This window comes from Acipenser ruthenus, chromosome 13 (genome assembly GCF_902713425.1).
Source record: "Acipenser ruthenus chromosome 13, fAciRut3.2 maternal haplotype, whole genome shotgun sequence".
Classification (NCBI taxonomy): domain Eukaryota; kingdom Metazoa; phylum Chordata; class Actinopteri; order Acipenseriformes; family Acipenseridae; genus Acipenser; species Acipenser ruthenus.
In genome coordinates, this window is record NC_081201.1 from 23,190,153 (window position 1) to 23,215,011 (window position 24,859).

Consider the following 24,859-nt stretch of genomic DNA (forward strand, 5'->3'; position numbering starts at 1 on the left):
AGCAGAAGAAATGCACGTAGGGATTTTCTTCTCCTTCTTCCCTCCTAAGAAGAGGAAGAGAAAGAGCCACCGGTCTTAGATTGGAGAGCTTTGAGCAGCTGAATAAGCTCTGGGAGGTGGTCTCCCAACAGGAGCTATTGCGTGAGTGCACTGCTCCATCTGCTCCCTCTGCTGGTAGATCAACAGGGAGTAGCGCACATAGCATGGCAGCAAGAGGATTTGCTGTCTATCGCTGCCTCGGATGAGCTTATGCCATTGATTAAGAGGGCTACTGACGTCTTACAGGTCAAGTGGCCTATAGATGACAAGCAGAAGCACTCTATTTTTGAGGATGATCCCGCTCCCTTCAGATAAGAACATAAGAACATAAGAAGGTTTACAAACGAGAGGAGGCCATTCGGCCCATCTTGCTTGTTTGGTTGTTAGTAGCTTATTGATCCCAGATTCTCATCAAGCAGCTTCTTGAAGGATCCCAGGGCGTCAGCTTCAACAACAAAATGTCTCCTCCAGTACACCCAGACTTTCTTTTTGAGGTCCATTCATCCTGTAGTCACCCAGCTACAGCCTCTGCTGCTTCATGTTCCTTGAGGATGCTGTACAGCTTGCATGAAGCAGAAAAGCTGGGCTTGGCTCATTTTCCTCCAGCAGATGCTGCTATTGCATCTATTGGGCAACTACAACAGTATCTTGGTGAGTTATCAGAACTGTTTGTTAAAGTCTCTTTCACAGAGCCACAAACCCACACCACAGCAGACAGAAGAACTGCGGTGGGTGAATAAGGACCTGCTCCGTATATCTAAGTTAAATGGACAGGCAGTGGGAAGGAACCTTGTTGCGTTAATAGCCGCAAGAAGGCAGCTCAAGTGCGTATAGCGGAAGGGGACAAGGCATCACTACTGGATGCTCCTGTTACTCCAGGACATAGTTTTGATCCTGCAGTAGATGATATGCTGCAGTGCTCTCACTGGGCGCAAGAATCTACGAAGGAACTGGTGCATCTGCTTCCCAAGCGACCTCCTCCAGTATGTAGACCAGCATCAAACTGACAGCCAAGGTTCCAACAGCCTCAGAGACTGGCATGGTCGGCTCCTCCTAAAGCCAGAGGAGATTTTCACAATCAACCCGCAGCTGCACAAAGGGGAAACGTCATTAAGTTCTGCCGCCAAGTGCAAGGGCAAAAGCCTCAGGCTAAACCCCAAGCAAAGCAGCAGTCCTAGCAATTTGCTGCCACAGGCCCAGGGCCCCTTGTCAGGGAGTCACCTGGAGTACTGGCGTCAATGCACCATGGACACCTGGGTGCTCAATACTGTACAGACCGGCAATTCTCTACAATTCAGACACAGTCCCCCTCCATTTCGGGGTGTGACTACAATGTTAGTCAAGGATCCACAAGATGAGATGGTGTTGTCTCAGGAGGTGACAGCCCTGATACAGAAGCGGGCTATTTGCACAGTTCATCCTGTTCATTTGGAAGAAGGGTTTTACACCCGGTACTTCCTGGTGCCCAAGAGGGATGATGGCCTCAGACCAATCCTCCATCTCAGACAGGTCAACCTGTATCTGAGTCAATGGACTTAAAGGACGCTTATTTCACATGCCCATAAGACCAGGGTATTGGAGGTACCTCAGGGTACTGCCATTTGTCCTCTCTCTAGCCCCCCGTGTCTTTTCGAAGTGCATGGAGGCTATTCTGGCCCAATTGAGACTAAGAGGCATCAGAGTACTCAATTATCTGGACGACTGGCTCATTTGTGCTCAGTCTCCAGTGCAGGCAGTGGCTCAGACGGAACTTGTCACAGACCACCTTCACCAGTTGGGTCTGTTAGTGAACCGTGCAAAGAGCCAGCTCACACCCTAGCAGACAGCCTCCTATTTAGGAGCGTGTCTGGATTCCAGGTCCATACTGTCCACTCTGTCGGATGACAGAGTGCAGAGAATAGCCACTTGTCTGAAGCATTTTCAGCTCAACAAAAAGCTCACAGTAGTATCGTATCGGAGGCTTCTGGGCTTCATGGCAGCAGCTTCCCAGACCCTTCCTTTAGGTCTTCTGCACATGCGTTCTCTCCAAGCGTGATTCAACAGCAGGGGTTTTCAGCCCTCATTGAACCTGGGCCACCTGTTGACAGTGTCTCGCTTAGGCGTAGCGCTGGGCAGCGTTGCCAGAAGGGAATTTATTATCACAGATGTGTCCAGCCTTGGCTGTGGCGCCGTGTGGAACAGCAGGGGAGCGCAAGGAATATGGAAACCCCTGTGTCATGAATTTGTTACAGGAGGCTCAGGGGTGACATGTGCTTGTCCGGACGGATAACACTACTTACATAAACCACCAGGGCGGCCTCAGGTCCCCCAGTCTCCACCGGGTTGCTCACAAGCTGTTGCTTTGGGCGCATCATCACCTCCTCTGCGAGCAGTACATCTGCCAGGGGTGACGAATTGGGCAGCAGACCTCCTTTCAAGGGAAGTCCCCAGTGCCTCAGAATGGAGGCTTCACCCAGATGTGGTGAGCCTCATTTGGCAACGATTCAGGAGAGCACAGGTGGACCTTTTGCCTCTCTAGAATCAACACATTGTCCCCTCTGGTTCTCCATAACAGGAGCCGGGGACCCACTGGCAATAGATGCCTTGGCGCACCCATGACCAAGGAAGCTTCTGTTTGCTTTTCTGCCACTCGCCATGCTTCCACTGTGCCTGGAGAAGATCAGGCAGGAAATATGGTGCTATTAGTAGGGGCTTGTTCCAAACTTGGTGCCTGCCTAAGGGTTTTGACCCCACGATCTGTCCCATGGCAGTTATACTGCAATTAAAAAAAAAACCCTCTACATTAAAGATCTATTTGGCAGCCATTTCGGCTTGTCATTAAGATTGATTCAGTCTCCCCAGGAGCGAATTTCCAGGTGGGGCAATTTGTAAAGGGAGTTTGGTGGCTTCAGCCACCTATGAAGGACATTGTCCATTGCTGGAGACTTAATGTGGTGTATGAAGCACTCACAAAGCCTCCTTTTTGAGCCCTTGCAATTGCAAAAAAAGTATTTATGATGCAAGCTTTTTCAATTGCTATAGCCTTCTTAATTTTTGCAGAAGCCAGGGTGAGAGTTACACTTTGCACCAATCCAGTTTTTTTATTTTGCCAAAAACCATCACGGCATTCCACATTAACCAGATGGTGGAGAGTGAGGCTTTTCATCCGCCTCCTTTCCAGTCTGATAGAAAGCAGCAGCTCCATATGCTTTGTCCGGTGTGGGCACTAGCGTATTATGTGGATAGAAATCAGAGTTCAGAGGCAGTCTGAACAGTTTTTGTCTGTTATGGGGCTAAGTCCCATGGGAAAGCTCTGTCTAAACAGAGGCTGTCAAGATGGATTACAGACACAGTTAAGACCGTATATGAGCGAGCCAACTTGCCCCCTCCAGAAAAGCTCACTGCCCATTCTACCAAGGGCATGGCAACTTCGTGGGCTTTGTTCCAAGGCGCATCTTTCAGGGACATTTGCGATGCAGCAGTGTGGGCTACTCTTCATACTTTTACGCAGTTCTATCGGCTGAATGTCATGGATCCACAAAACCCTGGTTTTGGAACAAGAGTGTGAAGAGCGGCTCGACCCTTACAGAATAAACAGAGAGGTGAGTTCTCCATGAATTCTCCCTAACAAAGGCCCTGTCCACGCTATGCTTTTAAACCATCTTAAAAGTGCTAAATACTGTTAGCGTCTACACTACGCAGCGTTTAATACCATTGTCGAAAACCAGACTCGAGACCTTTTATAAATTAGATTGCATCAGGTAGTGCAGTTTGTCAGAAGTTTGGACGCTGTAATACCGATCTACATTTTTTGCGTATCTGCCAATATCCCAAAATGCTTTCCGATATGTTTTGGCACATGGACATTACAAATACAGTACTCAGAACAGGTGCCTGAAGAAGTTGAGAACAACTATCAATATTGCTGGACCATATACAAATTTCAAGGCACACTGATATCTGGAGTGATGAAATCAGTCAAGGAGAACTTCAGAGTTCAAAACAAAACACACACATTATGATAAAATCTAACTTGTGTTTTTAAAAAAGAGCCATAACGTTAATGCAACGTGAACTGAACTGAACTATTTTAATAGTGTTTGTACGCATTAAGCCAGACTAAACATGAAACAGTACTTATAGTGTGGACGCTTTGTGCTCGATCAACAAAAACGTTTTTGAGTACGGTTCTCAAGATCATTTATGTAGTACGGACATGGTTTTTCAGTAATTCTTTTTTCGTTTTTTAAATATTTCAAATAAACACACACTCTTATGTTTGTTGGATAAGCAACATACAAAACAGACAATAAGCGTTTATTGAAAACAACCCTTAGAAAAATGTTATTTCATGGGCAAGGGCCTGGACACATTATAACAATATTACCCAAAATTAATGACTAATGCAAATTCAATATAACAATGATAAATAGTTTAATACACTAAGATAAAGATGTCTACATTCATACCTAACACATCCTCTGTACGTGAAAAATGTTAGTCACAAACTGAGAACATTATACATGCATTTTGGGGTTAAGTTATGGCAACAAATTCATGAAGACATTTCTGATATTTACAAAGTAAGGCACACAGTGACACCTAGCTTCTGCATTTTGGATGTAACATCTTGTGGGATGTGATTTAATAGAAATTATGTTAATATTGTCTTAAGCTATTGTTCTTTGATACAAAAAAGTGAATCCTTAAATACTGGAAATGAGAGAAATGTCCAACTTTCACAGAATAGAAACATCTAATGCTAAATGTGTTACAGCTGAAGAGGCTCTCCCAGACAAATAAAGAACAATTAAATAGCTTCCTTAAAGTGTGGGGCCCATTTTTAAATGAATTGCGGCTGTTGCAAGCTGCTGTATATTTGCATAGTCACAGGGCAGTCCACAGGGATAGCACCATTTTTTAGCTCTTTGCAACAGGAGCTCAGAGTGCTGCATGTTCAGTACGCATTCCGTCTGTGCTGGCCATTACAATATATATTACTGTCGGCTTAATACAGTGATTAAAAAAAAAAAAAAGGTTGTAACATTTGTTATCATACTGTTCCTGTTATGTAATTATCTATTAAATGTGGGTTTAGATTTAAACATGTATGAATGTTAAAGTATATAACTGAGAATATTTTGTATAATAAGATTGCATGTATGCTATTTAAAACATGTAATTAAAAAATAAAATAAAGATACAGTAATCACCAATTCACTGGATAGACGTTTTGCTATGTTACAGTGGGTGCTGTCACACTGTACATTAATTTACTGGTTTGACCAAAACTCGGGTTCGACGTTGTGCGTGATGTGTTGCATGTGATTTTTTTCCCATGGCTCTTTCAACATTTAAATCATAACTGTATTTCAAAGCTACAAAGACCCAATCAAAATTAAGAACTGATAAAGCAAGCTCGCTCTGATTGCGCCAGATTACCAAAACGTCATGTCGTTTTTCACCATGTAGCCAATAACCGCTCAGAGAACCAGTAGCGTGCAGTCACACACTGGGTTCAGTTGTAAACAGACACGAGCTATTTCATCTGAGGACAAAAGAAAACAGGATTCACGGCAAAAAATAAAGAAGCCTGTGTCTAAATAATACTAGGAATAGGGACCGGGGGAGAAAACAGCAGAGAGATAACAAGGTAACTACGTTTAGAAGAGGAACCGACAATAGCAGCCAAAGTTAATACACATAATGTAAGGGAGTTGGTATGTTAGTGCGGGATTATGAGGTAATTTTTCAGAGAAAATATATATATTTTAACTATATATATATATATATATATATATATATATATATATATATATATATATATATATAGTGTTACAATTGTAAAATACAGTTTTTGTACAGTAGGCCAATGGGATATTAAAGTGGTATTTTTTATATAAAATAGACTACATTAGCTATTTATCAATAGCCATATTATTAGCCATAATAAAAGATGTGATAGCATATGTATCGTCATCGTTAGATTGGGTTCGGAAGGGATATTTGGAGTGGAAGTCGTTTGCAATTAGAATATTATGTTTAAGTTAGTGATCCATACATTGGTGTCTTCGTAGGAAAAAAATTTAACCGTGTACATTTTTCATGTTTATTAGCACATCCACCATCTTGATAATTGTTAAATAAACATTACAGCCTAATGTTAATTTGCTGACAGAAAGAAAAATAGCCCTAAAAATGCCGAGGTTGTAGAAATAGATCCTTGTGCATAACAGCTCAGGTCAAACTAAAACAGCCAGTGACATCTGCATTATTTATACTCTTAGAACCGCCATTGATTGATCATCGTATTACCCTTCTCTCTCTATCTCATTTTTAAATATTTAAATGCAGTTAACCAAACTTCCAAACAAATGGCATATTTCAGTTTTATCAATAAATGATTGCATGTGTAAAAAAAAGGTGATTCAGCAAACCGTATATGATTATGTATTGCAGTGTCCCCATACTAAATAGAACGGCTGGTGGGTAGACAATTGTGCGGACTTTAGGTCGGACAGGAGGTGCCATTTGCATAGTGATATTGAACCTTTTTACTGTGGAAATAGAGGAAGTATCAGCTGCTGTGATGAACAGCACCAGCACTGCTGAGAGAGAGCAGGCTGCTCAAAGTTTCTGTGCGGAATTGGGAATAGATCTTGAGATGGAATCGGTTTCAAATGCAAAAGAAAAAATAGATGTACAGTTGCTCACAAATGGGGCCATGGCTGAAATTGTTCTATTTGCGAAAAAAAAAGATTGCGCCCTTAAATATGAAATATTTGATATTTTAAACTATAACTTCAATCTTGAAATAAATGAACAGGAGAAGCAGTATTTCATGAGTTCTATTGTGCAATGTGTAAAAAAAATGATGACTAAGAGAAGGAACTGCAGCTCGGGTAAAATACAGGCTTTTGCAGGACAGATTTTTGTTCTCCCACTTTATAATAGAAAAAAAAAGAGACAAGTGGTAGAACCTGAGCTGTTAGAAGCCGCAAGCACTAGTTTTGAACCAACCCCTGAAAGAGAATCTGCTCATTTAAAGTGTGTAACCTCACTGCTTGAAGCTGTAAACAGCCAGAAGAAGCAGGTTGGTGAGTTGTCTGCACAGTGTAAGGTTTTAGAAGACCAAAAACAAACCTTGTGCCAGGAAAAGAAAGAACATGGATCAGAACTACATAAGACAAAAGCTGAAATCCGGAAATTAAGGAATGCACTGAGTAAAGCACGGACACAACTAAGAAAAACAAATGTTAGAAATGTAAATAAAAGGCAAAGGCGTAGAGACCAAAAAATTGTGGTGCTTACAAAAAAGCTGAAGGAAACTGAGAGTATGGTCCTTGAGAAAGAGGAACAAAAAAAGCAAATTGAATATGAGAAAAAGAGACTTGAGAAGCAAATTGTTGATTTTCAAGAACGGATAAAAAAATGTTTATGCATCAAGAAAACTCACTCTGCGAGAGTAAACTACTACAAGAGGAAGCTTTCAGAGGGTCGAGAAGGAAATCCCAAGTTGGCAAAGAAGGTCAGGGGGTTACAGAATGAAGTGCAGGTTTGGCAGAACGATTATGATGAAGTGAAGGAAGAGTTGGATAGTTTATTAGAGAGACAATTAACAGCATTCCAACACAATAAGTACACTGATGCAGTGAGAGAGGTGTATATGGATTTAGTGGCTAACATGGGTGTCAGTGCACGTAAGGCATCTCAGGTAGTCAGGACAGTGTTAGAAAAACTAGCTGGTACAAAAGTAGACAGACTCCCTGGTGAATCCTTTAGTAAATATATGCTTTTAGAAGCAAGGCAGGTGTCGTTAATGCATGTGCAGGAAACCATGTTAAAAGAAAATGATGTCACCCTTTGTACAGATGGTACAACTAAATTTGGACATAAGTATGGAACTGCAGGGGTCTTTTTAAAAGACGGAACCCGTATGCATTTAGGACTCAGAGAACAAGCTTCAGGCAAAGCAGAATGTACATTTAACACAATCCGAGAAATGGTGCAAGACATAGTTACGAGCCAAGGAGTTGATTTAGACAAAGCAGTACACCGGGAGAAAGAAATTTTCATTAAAATCACCAATCTTTTGAGCGATCGAGCTAGCACGGAAAAGAAGTTCAATTCAATTCTTTCTCAATACAGGTCAAAGATTCTGCCTGACATTGTAGATGGCTTCACTGAATATAGTGAAACTGAGCAGGCAAAACTTTCCCTTGTGAATGAGCTTTTCTGTGGTTTGCATCTGATAGATGGTTTGGCTCACCAAGCAAATGTGACATTGTCTGTATGGGAGGGAATGATTTTTGGAGAAGACAAGGTTGGCTCTCAATCTTTGCCAGGTATACACAAAGACAAAGGTGAGAGTGGTACGGTTAGATTAATTAGGACAGTGTGCAAAGCCGTGCAGGAAAGAGGATGTGAAAAATTTGGGAAGCCTGTTCAGTTTAGGACATTTTTGGTTAGCAAAAATAAGTCTGATCGTTTGCCATTGTCGACTTTCAAGGGTAACAGGATTAATATTGTATTTCACAATGCAGCTGGGGTTTACTTTTTGTACTCTGATCTATTGGAATTTACTTCTGAACTTCAACAGGAAAATAAACTGATAGCGGAAGTCTTTGCAGACTTAAGTGTCAGGCAATTTTTGGCTGGGTGCAGAGCACTGGGACTTATTTCAAAATGTATCACAGAGCCTCTTTGGAGAATTCTGTCCAAGAAAGAACATGTCTTGAAAATGAATGAAAGGTACCAAACCCTTATTTCTAAGTTGAGGGAGTGGACAAATGATGGCGCAAAACTAGTAAGTGGCAAGGCCTGCTTATTTGAAGATGTAGAAATGCACTGTGGACCAGTATTTGAGAAGCTAATTGAGAAGTCAAGTGCTGATTTTGATGAACTTACTGTACAGGCTGTGGAATTAATCCTTGCCAGTCTTGTAAAGGTGTGCTGTAGAATGCTAGCTGACCATTTAGAGCATGGTAGATATGACCAGATTTCAGAGGAGTTACTTCAAAAACTGGAGTCTGTTCCTAAAACCAATGTAAGTTGTGAAAGAGATTTTGGAGTGTTTGACAACTTACTCAGAGCAAAGACAAGAGCAACAGGTATTGCACTTGAAGGGATGGTGATGTTCAAAGAGAATCGGTCCTGGAAGTGGCTAGCTGATTTGGATTCTCAAAAGAAATCGGAGGTGTTAGCAGTGGCCAGAGCGTCTGTGAGAAACCAGAGAGCTGTATTTTGTAATAGGATGAAGAGTGTTAGGGAAGCTAGATTGCAGAGGATGAAAGACAAAAGGGATTATAACAATGAGAAAGAGCAAAAGGAAATAACAGACATGGCTATCAAAAAGCAGCTGACTGTTGATCTGGAGCAATATGGTGGTCTCTGGGAAACAGCTATGAAAGCTGATGAGCAGATGGAGCAATTAGACGAGGATTTAAAATCTGCAGCAGTAATTGCTCAGCTCAGATTCAGAAGATTTGTACTTGGCATGAAAAATGAGAATGGGGTTTTGAATACTACCAAAAGAGGCACAAAGCTCAGTGTAGACGAACTTGTGCAGAATTTGAAAAGCACCTTTCCAAAGACAACAAAGGTGCCTGAAAAAGTGAAAAATGAAATGAATTACAGTTCTGCTCCATCTGCGCTTTTAGCACAAGAAAAGAATCGCTTATTACAAGAGGCTGTGAAGCAGCAAGTAAAAGTCAGGGATGAAGGCAGAAAGAGAATTGGTTTGAAAGAATTAGGAACTCCAGAGCTAACTAGACCAGAGCATTTACTCGGAAAGCGAGTAAGGCATGCAATTCATGAATCTGAAGGCAAAGCTTGGTATAACGGCACAGTCGTTGGAATGAGGGAAGAAAACGGGGCTCCCACCTTTCAGATGATGTATGATGGATGCCAGTTGGTGTGGTGGTTTGATTTGTGGAAAGATTTTCAAGAGAATTGCTTGGAGTTAATTGCCGTAAATGCTGAGGACATTTTAGGAAAGAAGGTAGAACACATGTTTATAAGTAGTGAGGATGGTTCTGAATGTTGGTGGCCAGGCAAAGTCCTGCAGTATAAAGACAGTGAGAACTTGTTTGTTATAGAGTATGAGGAGGAAGAAGATGATGCAGAAGGTGCGGGAGTGTTTGAATACCCGCTATTGGATGATTATGCAGCAAACGAATTAAGGATTTTATCTTAGATTGCATTTTAGATTTCTTTTAGTATAGTGTTAGTTATTAATCGGTTTTGGGGGTGGGGGGGGGGGGGGGGGGTGGGGGAGATGTACTTTAATACCGTATAAGATGCTTACAAGTTGGGATATTTATTTTGTATGGGTGAAGGAATAAAGTATTAACATATTAAATTACATACTGCTTTGTAGTTTTCCATATACTTAAGAAAAAAAAAACACATTTTAAAAAAATCTAGCATGACATACTGGACTAAATTATGTTCATACACACACACACACACACACACACACACATATATATATATATATATATATATATATATTTCAAATTATGTCTCAATCCTAAAATTCTAGGTGATGCAAAATAGCCATAGGAGGAGCTGTAGGATTCATTTTTTGTTATTTTATTCATATGTAATGGAGGTTGCTTAAATGATTAATGGAATAGCAGTGTAAGCATAATTGACTATTGTCCTTTATTAATTAAATATTCAAGAATTTACTATGTATATAATTTACATTTAAAATATGCTTTTAAAATTTAGATTCATAGCAATGGAATTGTACGTATACTTGTGATAGACTTGTGATAGTATAATTAGTATAAGTATAACAGATGGTCACTGGCATTGTTTTAATCTCATGTAACACCAGGCAATTTTTCAAGTAACTCACTCTAAAGGACATTATTAAGCAATTTAAACAAAGTCCCTGAAATCAAGATTGTTTAGGTTTTGAGGCTTGGATTGTTCACATGGTTACAATTGATTAAAGTTGCCTGATAATACATGGGCTTTACAGTTAAAAGACGGAAGAAAGGCAGATAAAGGCTTCTGTTGAAACACGATACAGCAGTTCGATGCATTACAGACTGAATGGATAGAGCAGGCAGTTTTGTAGAGATTTAGAATTAGAGAAAACCCCTCGGTTCCCTTAGTGAACTCCATTATGAGTTAGATTCTGAAAAAGGCTGTCTTTAGTGGATGAATAATTCTGTTCTAATCAAGACTCAAAAGGCAGTAACCATGTATGAAGATATTTCCAGAAATTGAAGAGCATGAACAGTTATACTGCAGTTGCCATGAACTTGATACTCTGTATAGTGGTGGTATGCAACCTCTGTAATGCTTTTAAGAAGCCACGCAATATTGTTCAGTTTACAGATCTAGATCCTTCTACCTGTAAAGACTGTAATAACCTCCTATTTTGAAAGCCTCAATGCGCTATTATGAATTACAGTACAGTACTACAGGGCTACGCAGTACTGTGTTCAGAGGAATCATCCTATGCTCTGCTTTCAGACTGTGAAAAGGCTTGGAATTACCAGTGGACTTTCTTTTAAAGAACTCCCACATAAGGCCTAAAATAAAATATTTCCAGGATACGGTTTCCCGACCCTGCAGAATCCCCCCTGATCCAAACAATCTTAACGGACAAAAAAAAAAAAAAAAAGAAAACGCAGATTGAAAATCCTGCGAGACTCATCCACCAATGAAGAAAACGCTGGAAAACCCACAGCACCAAAGATCACTATTCAGGTAAGGATGTATATATACAGGCATAAATGTATAAAATGGTTTTAAATTCTGTGTGGTTTAAAAATTGAACTGTTGTGTTAAACACCCTTTTCAAGCAGCATTCAATATTATTAAACCTCCACATTTTCCCAGGTCACTGGCGGGAATGGGGGAATACAAATCCTATCTATAGCATTTGGTACATTCAAAATTATATAAACCTACCATAGTTACTTGTACTATACAGTCTTGTTGACCTGCTCTTGGTCCAAGGTGGCGTGCTTTTTCTTTACATCGAATACACAAACATTTTCAAAACTGATTCACTGGTAGTTAGGATGGGACCAGCAAATCAGATGCTAGTTAACACTTATGCAGGAAAAGAACACACCCATTGCTTGTCTTTGGCAGAAATACTGTAAATAGCAAGGCAGGGCGTTCGGTACAGTTTCGTTGATAAACTTAAATAATGTTATTAACTCTGTGCGTTACAAAAATGTAATTATTGAATTGATTATCCAGTATTTATCTCGATGTATGTAATGAGGAATGGAGTTGATTGGGAAATTGATTTTCAACTTAATTGTAGCAGCCCTACTATGCATCGTTTAATTTCTATTTAGGCATCAAGTGAGGGGGCCTAGCATGTTTCTTCAGCTGCTGAGAATGAACAGTTTCACAGCCACACTGTTTTACCCTCTGGCCATATCAATAATACTGACCACACGCTTTGTGGTGGATTTGTCACATTTGCCATAATTCACTCAAACAAGTTCCATTCCATTCATAGGAGACACTGAAATATAGTGGCATAAGGTCCCCAAACCAGTTTGTTTGTAATTTTAGGGCAGATAAAAATATCTGCTTCTGGTTTTGAGAATTGAGGCATAAAAAGTGGTGTGTTTAACATGTTATCAATACTTTTATACATATAGTAAGTAGATCTAGCCTAAATGTTACTTACGGATCACTATAGTTTGATTGATTCGTAGTGCTATCATTGCAAAGTAGTTGAGTCTGCTAGACCCGGTCGTGAGGGATTGACAATATAGAACAAAGACACAGTACATTCTTTTTATGCTACACAGGTATGTGAGACTCATAGAAATGTAATAGAAAGCAATGGATTGAATGGTGCTCTGACTTGCTGGCATCTTATTTTGTTTATGCCAGTGTGTTCAGTTTGGCCTGAGTGGTGGCAGATGTTCATTTAAATATATATATATATATATATATTTTTTTTTTAAAACATTTCATGTGCAGGGCCAACTTGTACAAACGTATTATTAAATAGATGTTAGAGGTACAGTACTAGCATTGTTAAGTTTGTGTGATAAGGACTAATCAAAATAGATTAAACTCTATATATCAGTATGTCTGTAATAATGTTCCTATTGTCATTCACAGTTTACTTGAGTATGGTTATCTGTATAAATATAGTTTGCAGTGTAACTTTTATCAATATACTGTTAGTTATTGATCTTGACAATTTCTTTGCAGCTGGGAATCTTTACTAATATTTCTATATGTGAAAACTATTTTAAATATAGCATCTAGCTAGAACAATGAAATTACTACTATCCATTTTTTACAACAGGCTTTCTTATTAAAAAATAAAAATAACTTTTTTGTTTTAGAAATTTCCCATGGAGTTTCTTCAGCAGCAAAGGGGAGAAGGTACAGCCGCATACAATTCAGCTGGGGGTAAGTTTTACAAAAAGTAGTAAATTGCACGTTCGCTCAACTTTGCTGTGAATAGTAATAGTACACAGGGCTGTCAGGATAACTCCCTACTCACAAAATCTTAATAATAATGTACACAACATCATATTTAATAACATTGAGTTATACTTGCTTACATATGCATAAAAAAATGTCTGTCAGTCGCACTCACTTTTTCAGTTAGATCTTCAGAACCCTTTATCCAATTGTGATCAATCTTCAGAATAACATTCCTTAACTCTAAGTAACTTAGTATCAGAATCCGTGTACATATGTATAGACTAATGTATATAAATGTACATATGATTACATTTTTACAGTATGATATAACCATCATAACAAATACTAATTATTATAATTTCATGGTACAGATTATTTTTAAGATAAAAGGGCAAAACTATCTGCCATTTCTCCTTCCACAGAGATTTCAGTGTCTTTTCACCAAAATTCGGTTTGCACCATTTTTCATATAGAAAACATATAATGTTACTAGTTTTAAACAACAAAGGCATACATTGCCAGAGGTCGCGCTAGCTTTTCTGTTCAAGCTTTCCTGAAACACACATGCCCAAAATGTTGCGTCCCATCCATCACTAAACTAAACTATTGTTAACACAAAGGCTAATAAACTCCAGGGATGTGCATTTCGGTACATATTTTATGAATGTATAAACTCTATGCCATATAGTAGTTTAAACAGTCTCTGTCTGTGTACAGATATACATATACAGACACACTTTTTTCTTTGTTATATACTAAACAGTAGACTGTTCCCATGACAACGAGACGGGACTCTAAGCACTGTTTGTTTCCTTCATCTACGTGTGTTTTCATATTTTTCTGCATTCCAATAACAGCAACAGCATTGCCATATCTATCTTTTAAGCGAAGATTCTTGAAAATCTGTACATACACATGTATATGCTTTTTTTTTGGTTTCCCAGCAGCTCTTTCACACACACACACACACACACTTGCCGTCTTGATAAACAAGCCACGGATACTTCATCTCCCATTGCAAATTATAAGAACATATTTTTCGCTTGCGTTTTTCTGCATTACTACTGCTTCGGTCATTGTAGTACTCGTACAGTCAGAAGTAGATGGCTGAGATGCAGATGGGTGATCTTCTTCATGAGAATCTCCTGAAGATGCTGACTCCATAGCGAAAAAACCTCCGATTGACAACTGACTTGCTATCTGTGTACATGCCGTACTAGGTATTCATTTTTATGCTTAAAGGACATCCCTGTTAAACTAGTGGAGAAAATAACAAAAGCACAACGTTAAATTAGGCAACTGCAAAAATGAAATGCAAGTTAAAAGTAGGAGTAGGATCGGGGATGAACAATTCACATAATTTGTCAGCTGTGTTTTGAAATAAAATTAAAGGGACCAGAATTAGGCTCAGGCAAGATAGGAAGTTAAAAGCAAAGATTGTTTTTTAATTTAATAGCTTTTTCTGAGTTTAATTATGAAACAATGCCACCTAATTAAAAATAAAACCCGAGAACTTCAAGCCCTACCTTGTGTGTGTTCGCATTTACGTTTTCCAAAATACTTGTTGTATTTCTTAGCAATATGGACCTCTGTTAATATGGGGCATAACACATTATTTTAAAATATAAAACAGTGCATGGTGGGATACTATCGTATTAATTTCCACTGTTCATTGCGCTGCTAGGAACTGTAACCGAACTATTTAAATATTTTAATGAAATGGTACTTCAGTGTGGACACTTTGAGCTGGATTAATTTAAATGTTTTTGAGTACAGTTCTCGAAATAAATGTGCAGTGTGCGTTTTGGTGTAACGACCGACCTTCATAAATCTGTCTGATTATTCATAGCATTTGACTTATTTTTATATGTAAAGACTCTATTCCATATCAAGCCTCCGTATTCCAATTGTATTTAACTTTATCATCACCCTTAACACCACAACTGTCTATTTTGTTGCATTAATCATATTTTATTAAAATTAATGTCATTGTTGGCCACTGGATGAAGGAATAATCAATTCTGCAAAAAAACAAAACAAAAAAACTGCGGTATTTTTGGCAAAGTCCCAAGAAGATCTTGATAATAATAAAATATCAAATGTACCGCCATTTTATTTTCTCTTAAATGTTGCTTACATAGTTCTTTGAATGCAACAGCAATTTCAAAGAATGGTGAAGGAAATATTGAACAAAGTACAGTTATAAAAACACCTGAACCGTTATACCCTGACTTACAGCATATGATACATTCTTCAAACTTGTCAATCATTAATCATTGGGATCCTTTGACTCAACTTGAGTATGGGAACAATCCGCTAGGAACCAGACAAGCATTGATGAATGGACTCTTCTCGTTCGTAATCTTTTTATAAGGGTTTTAAACATATGAACAGGCCCTCAGAACCAGAAGTTACTGTAGTTGTGTTATGAGTTTGTTATCATTTTCTATCGTTCTGTGGTGGTAGGCCTGGTTACCTACAGTTTCGTAACATTGACTTCTGTTATGTGGTGGTCATACTGTTGCCTGGGTATGTATGTTAAATATTGTTTTCTTTGTTTTCCAGGTTTTCAAGAACAAATCAACAGTGATAGATCTCTTCTGTGTTTAAAAGAAAATTGTAAAGGTACCTTTCCATCCATGCGTCTTAAAAATAACATAATCCAGCCCTTCTGCATAAGCATTCTGTATAAATCAGCATCATCTTTTGGGTCCCAATCAAATCCCTATTGAAGTGAGTAATGTGATCCTCTCTACACTCTGGAACCTATTATTTTGGAATCCTGCAGGATTTGTTTGTCAAGTCAATGTAAATCTGACTGCAGTCCTGGCACAGTCATGTGATTTGTTATTTTCTAAGTTTATAACTAGTGTTTAAGAACAACAAAAGCAAGACTTTGCTTATCCCACCAGTGCCATGCTGAATTGTGAAGTAGTTGAACAGTAAATACAATGGCAAAGCTATCACACAGAGCTGTCTCAAAAGAAAATGTGCACTTATCAAAGAAGCTGAAAGTTTACCAAAACCAACACAAAAAGAGTGAAGTGAAAAATTCAGAAATTGCAAGGCAAACTGTTTCAGACATTATGAAAAGAAAATATGTCTACTTAAAGCAACATGGAGAAAACCTGAATGCCAGCAGAAAATGCCTAAAACCAGCATGCAGGTTTGACCAAGTGAACGTTCTTTTATGGGAATGGTTTAAACAGGCTTGTGCAAAATACTTCACACCAAAGCACTTGAATTTCCGAACCATCTGAATATTGAAGATTTCAAGGCTTCTAATGGATGGTTAGGGAGTTGGCGATTACGTTATGCTGTTAAATTTAGTAAGCTTTCCAGTGATTCAGCCAATGTAAAAAGTGTAGAGAAAAGTGTAAAGTATTGCATGCGGGCAATAAAAATGTGCATTATAAATATCACATGGGAGATAGTGAAATTGAAGAAGGGAACTATGAAAAAGACCTAGGAGTTTATGTTGACTCAGAAATGTTTTTATCTAGACAATGTAGAGAAGCTATAAAAAAGGCTAACAAGATGCTTGGATATATTGTGAGAAGTGTTGAATTTAAATCAAGGGAAGTAATGTTAAAACTCTACAATGCATTAGTAAGACCTCACCTAGAATATTGTGTTCAGTTCTGGTCACCTCGTTACAAAAAGGATATTGCTGCTCTAGAAAGAGTGCAAAGAAGAGCAACCAGAATTATCCTGGGTTTAAAAGGCATGTCGTATGCAGACAGGCTAATAGAATTGAATCTGTTCAGTCTTGAACAAAGAAGACTACGCAGTGATCTGATTGAAACATTCAAAATCCTAAAAGGTATAGACAATGTCAGCCCGGGGGACTTCTTTGACCTGAAAAAAGAAACAAGGGACCAGGGGTCACAAATGGAGATTAGATAAAGGGGCATTCAGAACAGAAAATAGGAGGCACTTTTTTACACAAAGAATTGTGAGGGTCTGCAACCAATTCCCCAGTAATGTTGTTGAAGCTGACACCCTGGGATCCTTCAAGAAGCTGCTTGATGAGATTCTGGGATCAATAAGTTACTAACAACCAAACGAGCAAGGTGGGCTGAATGGCCTCCTCTCGTTTTTAAACTTTCTTATGTTCTTAAATTTACAGAGCGTGTCTGAATTCAAAGCAAAACTGGCTGAATGTTGTGCTGGTGATGACGTTGGTGACATTTTTAATTGTGATGAAACTTGCAAAGGAAAGGCTAACTCTAAAGAGAAGTTAAAGCCACTTGTTATAGGAAAAGCTGCAAGGCTGTGTTTTGAACACATTGATCCAGCAACACTACCTGTCACCTGGACAGGCAATAAAAAAGCCTGGATCACAACTGTACTTTTTTGTGCCTGGCTGAAGGAGCTGAACAAAACGATGCACACAAGGAAACGTAACATTTTACTTCTGCTTGAGAATGCAACCTCTCATTGCACTGAGCAATGTGCAAATGCTGCTTCTGCCTCCAAACACTACCAGCTTTTTACAGCCTCTGGAGCAGGGCATTATTCAGAATGTGAAGCTGCTTTACCGTACGCATATAATGAGCAACTTGGTAGCAAAGATTAACAATTCATCTGCAACCGAGCTGTCAAAGTCCATCACAGTTCTGGATGCCATCTACTGGATTGAACCAGCATAGTCCCAGGTAAAGGATTCCACCATCACAAAGTGCTTTGCCAAAGCTGGATTGGGGACAGACTGTGAGATAATCAAAACCAAACCTTCAGAGAGTAATGACAATGAGACTGGGCTGCAACAGCTTATTGAGCATGTTAGAGTTCAGGTCACAAGTATGTGAACTTTGATTAAAGTTTTCTAACAGAGGAAACCTTTGGGAATGACTGGGAACAGCAGATTTTTGCTCAACATCTGAATCCAGCCACCACCAATGCGTCGACTTTTAAAGAGCAATCAGATGTTGAAGAAACTTCAGCTTCACCTGTATCACTCAGCGAGGCACTGAAGACCCTCGAGCGTATGAGGAAAACAGCATTTTAATGGACTGACTGAACTGTCTGAAAAAAACATTGTGACCAGAAAACTGAAAGCTGCAGACAACAATCTTTTGACTTCAAAAACAAAATTTAAAAAAAAAACCCTTGCACCATGTTTTTATTAACAGTACTGTTTCTTTTTTCTTTTAAATGAAAGGTATTTTAGTGCAGAATGCAGTGTTAAAACCCCATCCCTGCAAAAATATGTAATGAATGTAGCCAGCGATACTTGATTAATTTGCCAATTTGGGGCTGGAGAGCTGTGTTTTAAGGAGCTCAAAGCCACTAGGACGAATAGACTTTGTTAAGAGGAGCAGTTAAATTCCCCATTGGTAAAAGATTTCGGTTTTGCTTGAATTAGTGTATTTAGAGAGAGTAGTGTTCCTGGTGCAGGACCTCCCGTTGCAGGGGGAGTAGCGCACAGCCAAACTTGGCAACCTTCTATTTAGTTAGCTTAACAGAATTAGCTGAAGTATCGTCCCAAATGATACCATCATTGGTACTTCGTTGGTGGTGCGTGGTATTGCTCCTGCACCGCTTTTGTTATTTTTGCAGCAAAAGTAATAAAGCCTGGACACCTGTGCCTGCATGTTGACTCCAATCCCTCTGTCTCTCTCACTCCCTCACAGCAGACTCATACACCCCTTTTTTTTTTTTTTTACTGTACTTTGCAAAATATTGAAATGCAAGATGCATGCATATCAGATACAAATTGTTGTGTTTAAAGTTTTGCTGAGTAATTATTTTTATAACATTCCAAATGTGCCATTTTTGTTTGCTTTGATTTAACATTGAAATGACTGTACATTATTCTTTTAAATTAAAATATGTATACAGTATGTATACAGTAAAATCCAGGTTTACAAGTAAAATTAAAATGCAATTCCAGAATTACAGGCTATATCTGGATGGCATTGAAAGCATTCAAATAGTGTAATTTTACTTTTTTTTAGGTACAGTATTTGATGTTTTACAGTACCTCTATAAACCAGCACACAGTATAATCCGGAGCAATTTTCCAGTGCCACGTGATTAGACAGGCTTTACTCTATCTAGTGCTTATTGAGTTCAGTTAGTTGGTTCTAGAGGTTCTAGAGAGTACCAGAAGCTGGTGTTATAAGGGGCATATATCTGAATGTTAAACTTTTTTCAATGTTCATGCAGTGTCTGTACTTTTGTATTTACAGGGAATGTCAATGACAAAGGAAATAAGAATAGTGTACAATTGCCATATGTACTTGCAGCAAACTTAAAAAAAAAGATGCTTATTGGTGTTACAGGCTGCAGCTTTTTGTTCAATAGTGTACTAAGTGGGAGTCTCATTTGGGAATTTAAGATAAATGTAAAACATCTGTTGCAATCTCAAATAAATATGTCATTTTTGGTTCTAGTACTTTCAGCTCTTTGCATGTTCTGACTATTGTACAGTACTTCAGGTAGCGGGCTTGCTGAGGCCTTGCAACACTCACCAGGTTTCACTGCAGTAGTACTCAGAAAGAGTACATAGGAAATCTAGCAGACATTCATAAAACCTTTGTGGATTCTTTGAACTGTGACAAAAGTGCATCGCTAAGGGGAGCAGACTTCAGGTAAGGTAAATACAATCTGAATAAGACAAGGCCATCCCTTATGAGACATACTGTGTGTGTTCACGAGTAACTAGAAAATAGTCATTAGTTTACTTCCTGTGAGGGAAGTCACTGCCACTACAACCACAAATATCTCATAAACCATTTCTACTGGCAATTTCATTGTATGTGTAATATCACGCTTCAGTTTGAGAAGTAAAGCCCCTTTCACACTGGCATTCCTACCTGGGTCCTGGCTGCCCGGGTCACAATCCTGCATAGTGTGAACCCAGTGAGTCGCCTCAGGATGTGGGTTGACACGCTTTGACCCTGATTGAGCAAGACCAAATGCATGATGGCCATTGTGCGCATTGTGTACTTGCGGCTGTCACCGAGGTCAAAAACAGTGTGAAATCGCGTACCCGACCCACATGACACCGCGTCCTGCTAGTGTGAAAGGGGCTTAAGATGGCTGTCACATAGGGGTCATGCAACATCTAATCAAATTGTGTCCACCCGTCTATATATGTCACACATTATTACATGTATCCAGATAACCCACTTATTAATTTAATATTCTTTAACATGAGTATAAGTTTCGAGACAATCAGAATGTATCAAACTTGCATAGCTACTGCTTACAGCTGGTCACTCCCAAGTGCTTTTTTTGACCGAAAATGCTTTCAATAGTGCTGTGACTTTGCACTATTGAAAGCGTTGTTTTTTGAAAAATGCAGTTATTGCAGGAAACAGGCAACCTATTTATCACTATATTGGTATGAGTGGCCATTAAAAAAACATGTTTTTTGCAAGATGTGTGCATGTTTGGACTAAACACCAGTAAATTATGCAACTTCATACAAAAGGTTTGAAGGGCTTTTTAGAAATTGTTTCAAGTCTTTGAAGTTTATGCTTTGATCTGCAGTGGCAGCCATGGCCAGCTGCCTGTCACGAGACTGTCACAGTGCTGTAACGCAAATAGGTGACAAGGTTCCAATCCTGTTTTTCTGACCAGCTTTGAATCAGCTGCACATCATTAGTCCTGCCACCAGGTGGCAAAAGAACACAAACTACTGAGCATCAAAAGAAACTTATCACTTATATTTGAGCATCAAAATAAATGTATCACTTATATTTGACAATCAAAAGAAACATATCACTTATGTGGACTTAGACTAATCTTTAAAGACATTCATGACATTTGTCAGAGCTCAGCTAAGGTGCACATGGTTCAAATAGTATATAGGGGCTATAGTTATTATACTAATATCAATATAGCAGGCTGTATAAAAAGTGCTTGCAAGTATAAGTACCCCACAGCACATTCATCCTTTAAGTGTACAGGAGATAATCAATCCAGCATGAATCTGAAATGATCTGTATTTAAAAAAGGATAATATAATTAAACATCGTAAGTCAGGCAAACGCAAAATCTGACAGCAAAGTCCAGTTTAACACTGCATAAAATCAACACATCTACTCCAATAGGTGGTGTTCACCTACAAATATGTGGCCATTGTGGAATGGGAGAAAAGGCTTGGTGTATCCTTGGGAACAGGTGTTTATGTGATTGAGCAAAAATGCAGAAGTGTTGATTTTATTGTTGAATTCTGCAAGCTGATGTGGTGAAACAGGCAAAATATTTTTCTGTGTTGTGGTTCCACTGATAGTGTATCTGAAAAGGAACTACAGAGTTGACATGCTGTTTATAAACACCAAAGGGGAAGTGCAGTGCCTTGAAAAGGCATTCACAGAATTTGGAATTCATAACTTTCAGGAGAAAATTATTTGTCTGTGCTGATGGTGGAGCAGTTAATATAGGGCAGAGGAAGAGACTGGCAACCTTGTTACAGCACGTATTTAATTATATAATTTAACATGTTAAACCTGGAGTGGAATGGCCCTCCAGGACTGTGGTTGGACACCCCTGGAATTGTCCAAAACAGCTTAGGGAAAGCCAGGATTTCGGCGAGGCCATGGTGGAGGTCAGAAAACCAGAGAAGCATGTGAGACCCTGGCTGCGACACATAACCAATACACTACACTCAATAGTGATCTCTTACCCACCACTTTCACTTGTTTAGTAGCCCTGGTAGCTCAATTTGGCACTGGACATGACTACAGAATGTAAAACTGGTAAAAGCTGACAAGTTTCTAATCTCTGCTTTCTATGCTTTTCTACGAAGTACACCTCAAGCCAGTTATTATGTAGCCTAAAAATGTAAACTATTGCATTTTGTTTTACCTGGAGTTCTACACAGAATGTCAGAAGCTGAACGATGACAATCCATCTGCAACAAACCAGTTAGGTTAACTGGCAGTCTTAAAGATGAGAAGGAAGTTTTCCTTTCAAGTGAACCAACCAACACTGGTTGCCTTCCAGTCATTTTGCAGTAACTTGATTGACATGCATTTGATCCCGAGAGCTGGGGAGAAATTATTTTCAGCCAAACCTCTGAGACCTATGTGAAGCCATTTGGAAAGCAGTCATTGACTAAAAATAACTCTGATTCTGAGTGATGTGACAAAGGGTCTGATACAAAGCTGGCAGTATCAGGGCTTTATTGATAAATACATTCCTGTTAAAGTGATTACATCTACCAAAATAATTCCTATTGTGAACTTCCGTGTCCAGTTCTGAAAGAAATGTGTTGTTGTAAACACGTGTTTTTATTTTACAACGTGATATCTGGTACTACACTTGGTTACAGAAACTTCTGTTTGATTTCAATGGAGATAGTGTTGAACTTGTTTGGCCTTTTCACCTGGAGGATTGCATTGTCTCCACCTCTTAAATAGCTCATATCCTGTCAATAAGCAACCGACTGCTTCCCCTATTGTCTGTTATGCTTTCAGTCAACATGCTTTGAACCAGAAGATGCTGCTGAGGTGAAATGACCCAGGAAGTGCACGAGTAACATTCCCTGTAAAAAAGGCAAAGAAAATGGAAAATTCCTTGAACCTAAGCAGTAACATAACATGTTTTGTAGCTAATGGAATTGCAAAATGGGTAAGATTTATGGAATTATTTTGTTAGCTACAATTACTTTAAAAGTTTGAGTGTACAGCAAGATACAATTTTTTTGCACAAGTGAACATTTATTTTAATTTTAAGAAATGTTACACAACAGTTGCACTTAAATTTGACTTAACAATGTTTGTTCTGTTGGTAATAAAATTAATAGCAGAAAGCTACATTTATGGTTGAACTGATTTTAAACAAATGCATGTCAATTATTTAATAAATCTTATGACATTGTTTATGAAAATGCATTCTATTTTTTAAAGGTGTCAATGTGAGGAAAATCTTGGAGTTAGACATTGCTACACAGTATTTAGAATTGGTGAGCCAAATTATACCCTTCTATGAAAATACAGATCATTGTTCAATAGTAAGAGAACAGTTGCTGGATTTTTTGTACTGTATTCCCCCAGAATTCACATATGTACAACACTATAAAATTCATTGAAATAAATAAAATAATTCCTGTTTGAGGTACTATACGAAGAGTAGCCTAAAGAGGGCATGGTTAATCGTCCTCTCATACAGTACCATGAGGGTCATGAAAAAGAGGACTACGCTGTGCTTTATTTGATGATCATTTTGGACAACCCCATAACCAACACATTGTTCTGTTTTTTGTCATAACAGATGGTGGTGCTGTTGATACTGGAGATGGAAGCTCTCAGAAATGCAAAGCAACACTGGAATTGCACAAGGAAGTCCTGGTTCTTCAAAAAGAAAAACTACTGTTAGAAAATGAAAAACTTCAACTACAAACTGAAAAATTAAAACTGCGAAAGATAAAAATATGCAGTTAATTTTCACTGGATTGGTAGTTTTTGGTGTTAAGCCAACTATATAGCCATATATTAAATTAACTACCATTACATTTTAAAGTTGTTAGCCTGCAGCACAAAATGGTATAGAAAGGATACAATATTTATAGTTTTAGCTTTAAGAAATAATTCAGAAAAACCAATCCCAAAACTAGAAATGTGTCTATATTTAGATATTAACTGTATAAATACATCCATATTAAGTTATTTTAAGTCTTTATACATTTACCATGTACTTGATTTTATGTACATTATTACTATGTTTTATAATGTTATGTTTTCATTAACATTTTACTGTTACATTCTACCTTTTTCCTTGAGTTCTACAGTATTGTTAAAATATAATGCACCTAATATTTTTTTTATTTTTATGGAGGATTGAATTATATATACTGTGACATATTTTGATATACAGTGGCTATGATTACAAATACATTTTTTTGAATATTGGAAATCAAAAATAACCTAATTATTTGGGAAACAAATCACACAACTTTAAAATATATGCAGTTGAAGGCTGCAATACCATTCTTGTCCACTGGGTATCTAATTCCCTATTTATTACTACAGTATTAGCTCTGCTAGACAGAACGCTTGTTGCGCCTTACTTCACTACATACCCAATATATATATTATGAAATGTCCATGTAACAATTAATTTATATATATATATATATATATATATATATATATATATATATATATATACACACACATTCGTTATATAAAAATACACATAATAGATTAGAACCAGATATATAAAAAGCAATAGACACGCCAATAGTACTTATATATCATACACACTATGGTGTGTGTGTATGTATGTATGATATATATATATATATATATATATATATATATATAGTTAATAATGCAACACAACTACGTATTATATAAACGTGCATCAAAACATCACAGTGGCTATCACAGGACTATATTATTCCATCAGAGCCTTTACTCCAGCGTAAATATACACACTCAGCACCACTGTTTTGGAA

The 24,859-nt window shown here is 38.2% G+C and overlaps 1 long non-coding RNA gene across 4 annotated transcripts; it reads left to right on the forward strand.

Moving 5' to 3' along the window:
* The first annotated feature begins 5,504 nt into the window (after positions 1-5,504).
* LOC117418413 (uncharacterized) lies at positions 5,505-24,496 on the forward strand. 4 transcript variants are annotated; one of them, XR_009330847.1, is made up of 4 exons: positions 5,505-5,671; positions 11,509-11,745; positions 13,362-13,428; positions 16,012-19,846. It is a non-coding gene; the product is annotated as an uncharacterized LOC117418413 (long non-coding RNA). The 4 variants fall into 4 exon arrangements; XR_009330849.1 differs by lacking the exon at positions 5,505-5,671 and adding an exon at positions 23,674-24,496 and having other exon boundaries at positions 10,296-11,745; positions 16,012-16,179; XR_009330848.1 differs by lacking the exon at positions 5,505-5,671 and having other exon boundaries at positions 10,296-11,745; positions 16,012-16,179; positions 17,576-19,846.
* Positions 24,497-24,859: the final 363 nt, after the last annotated feature.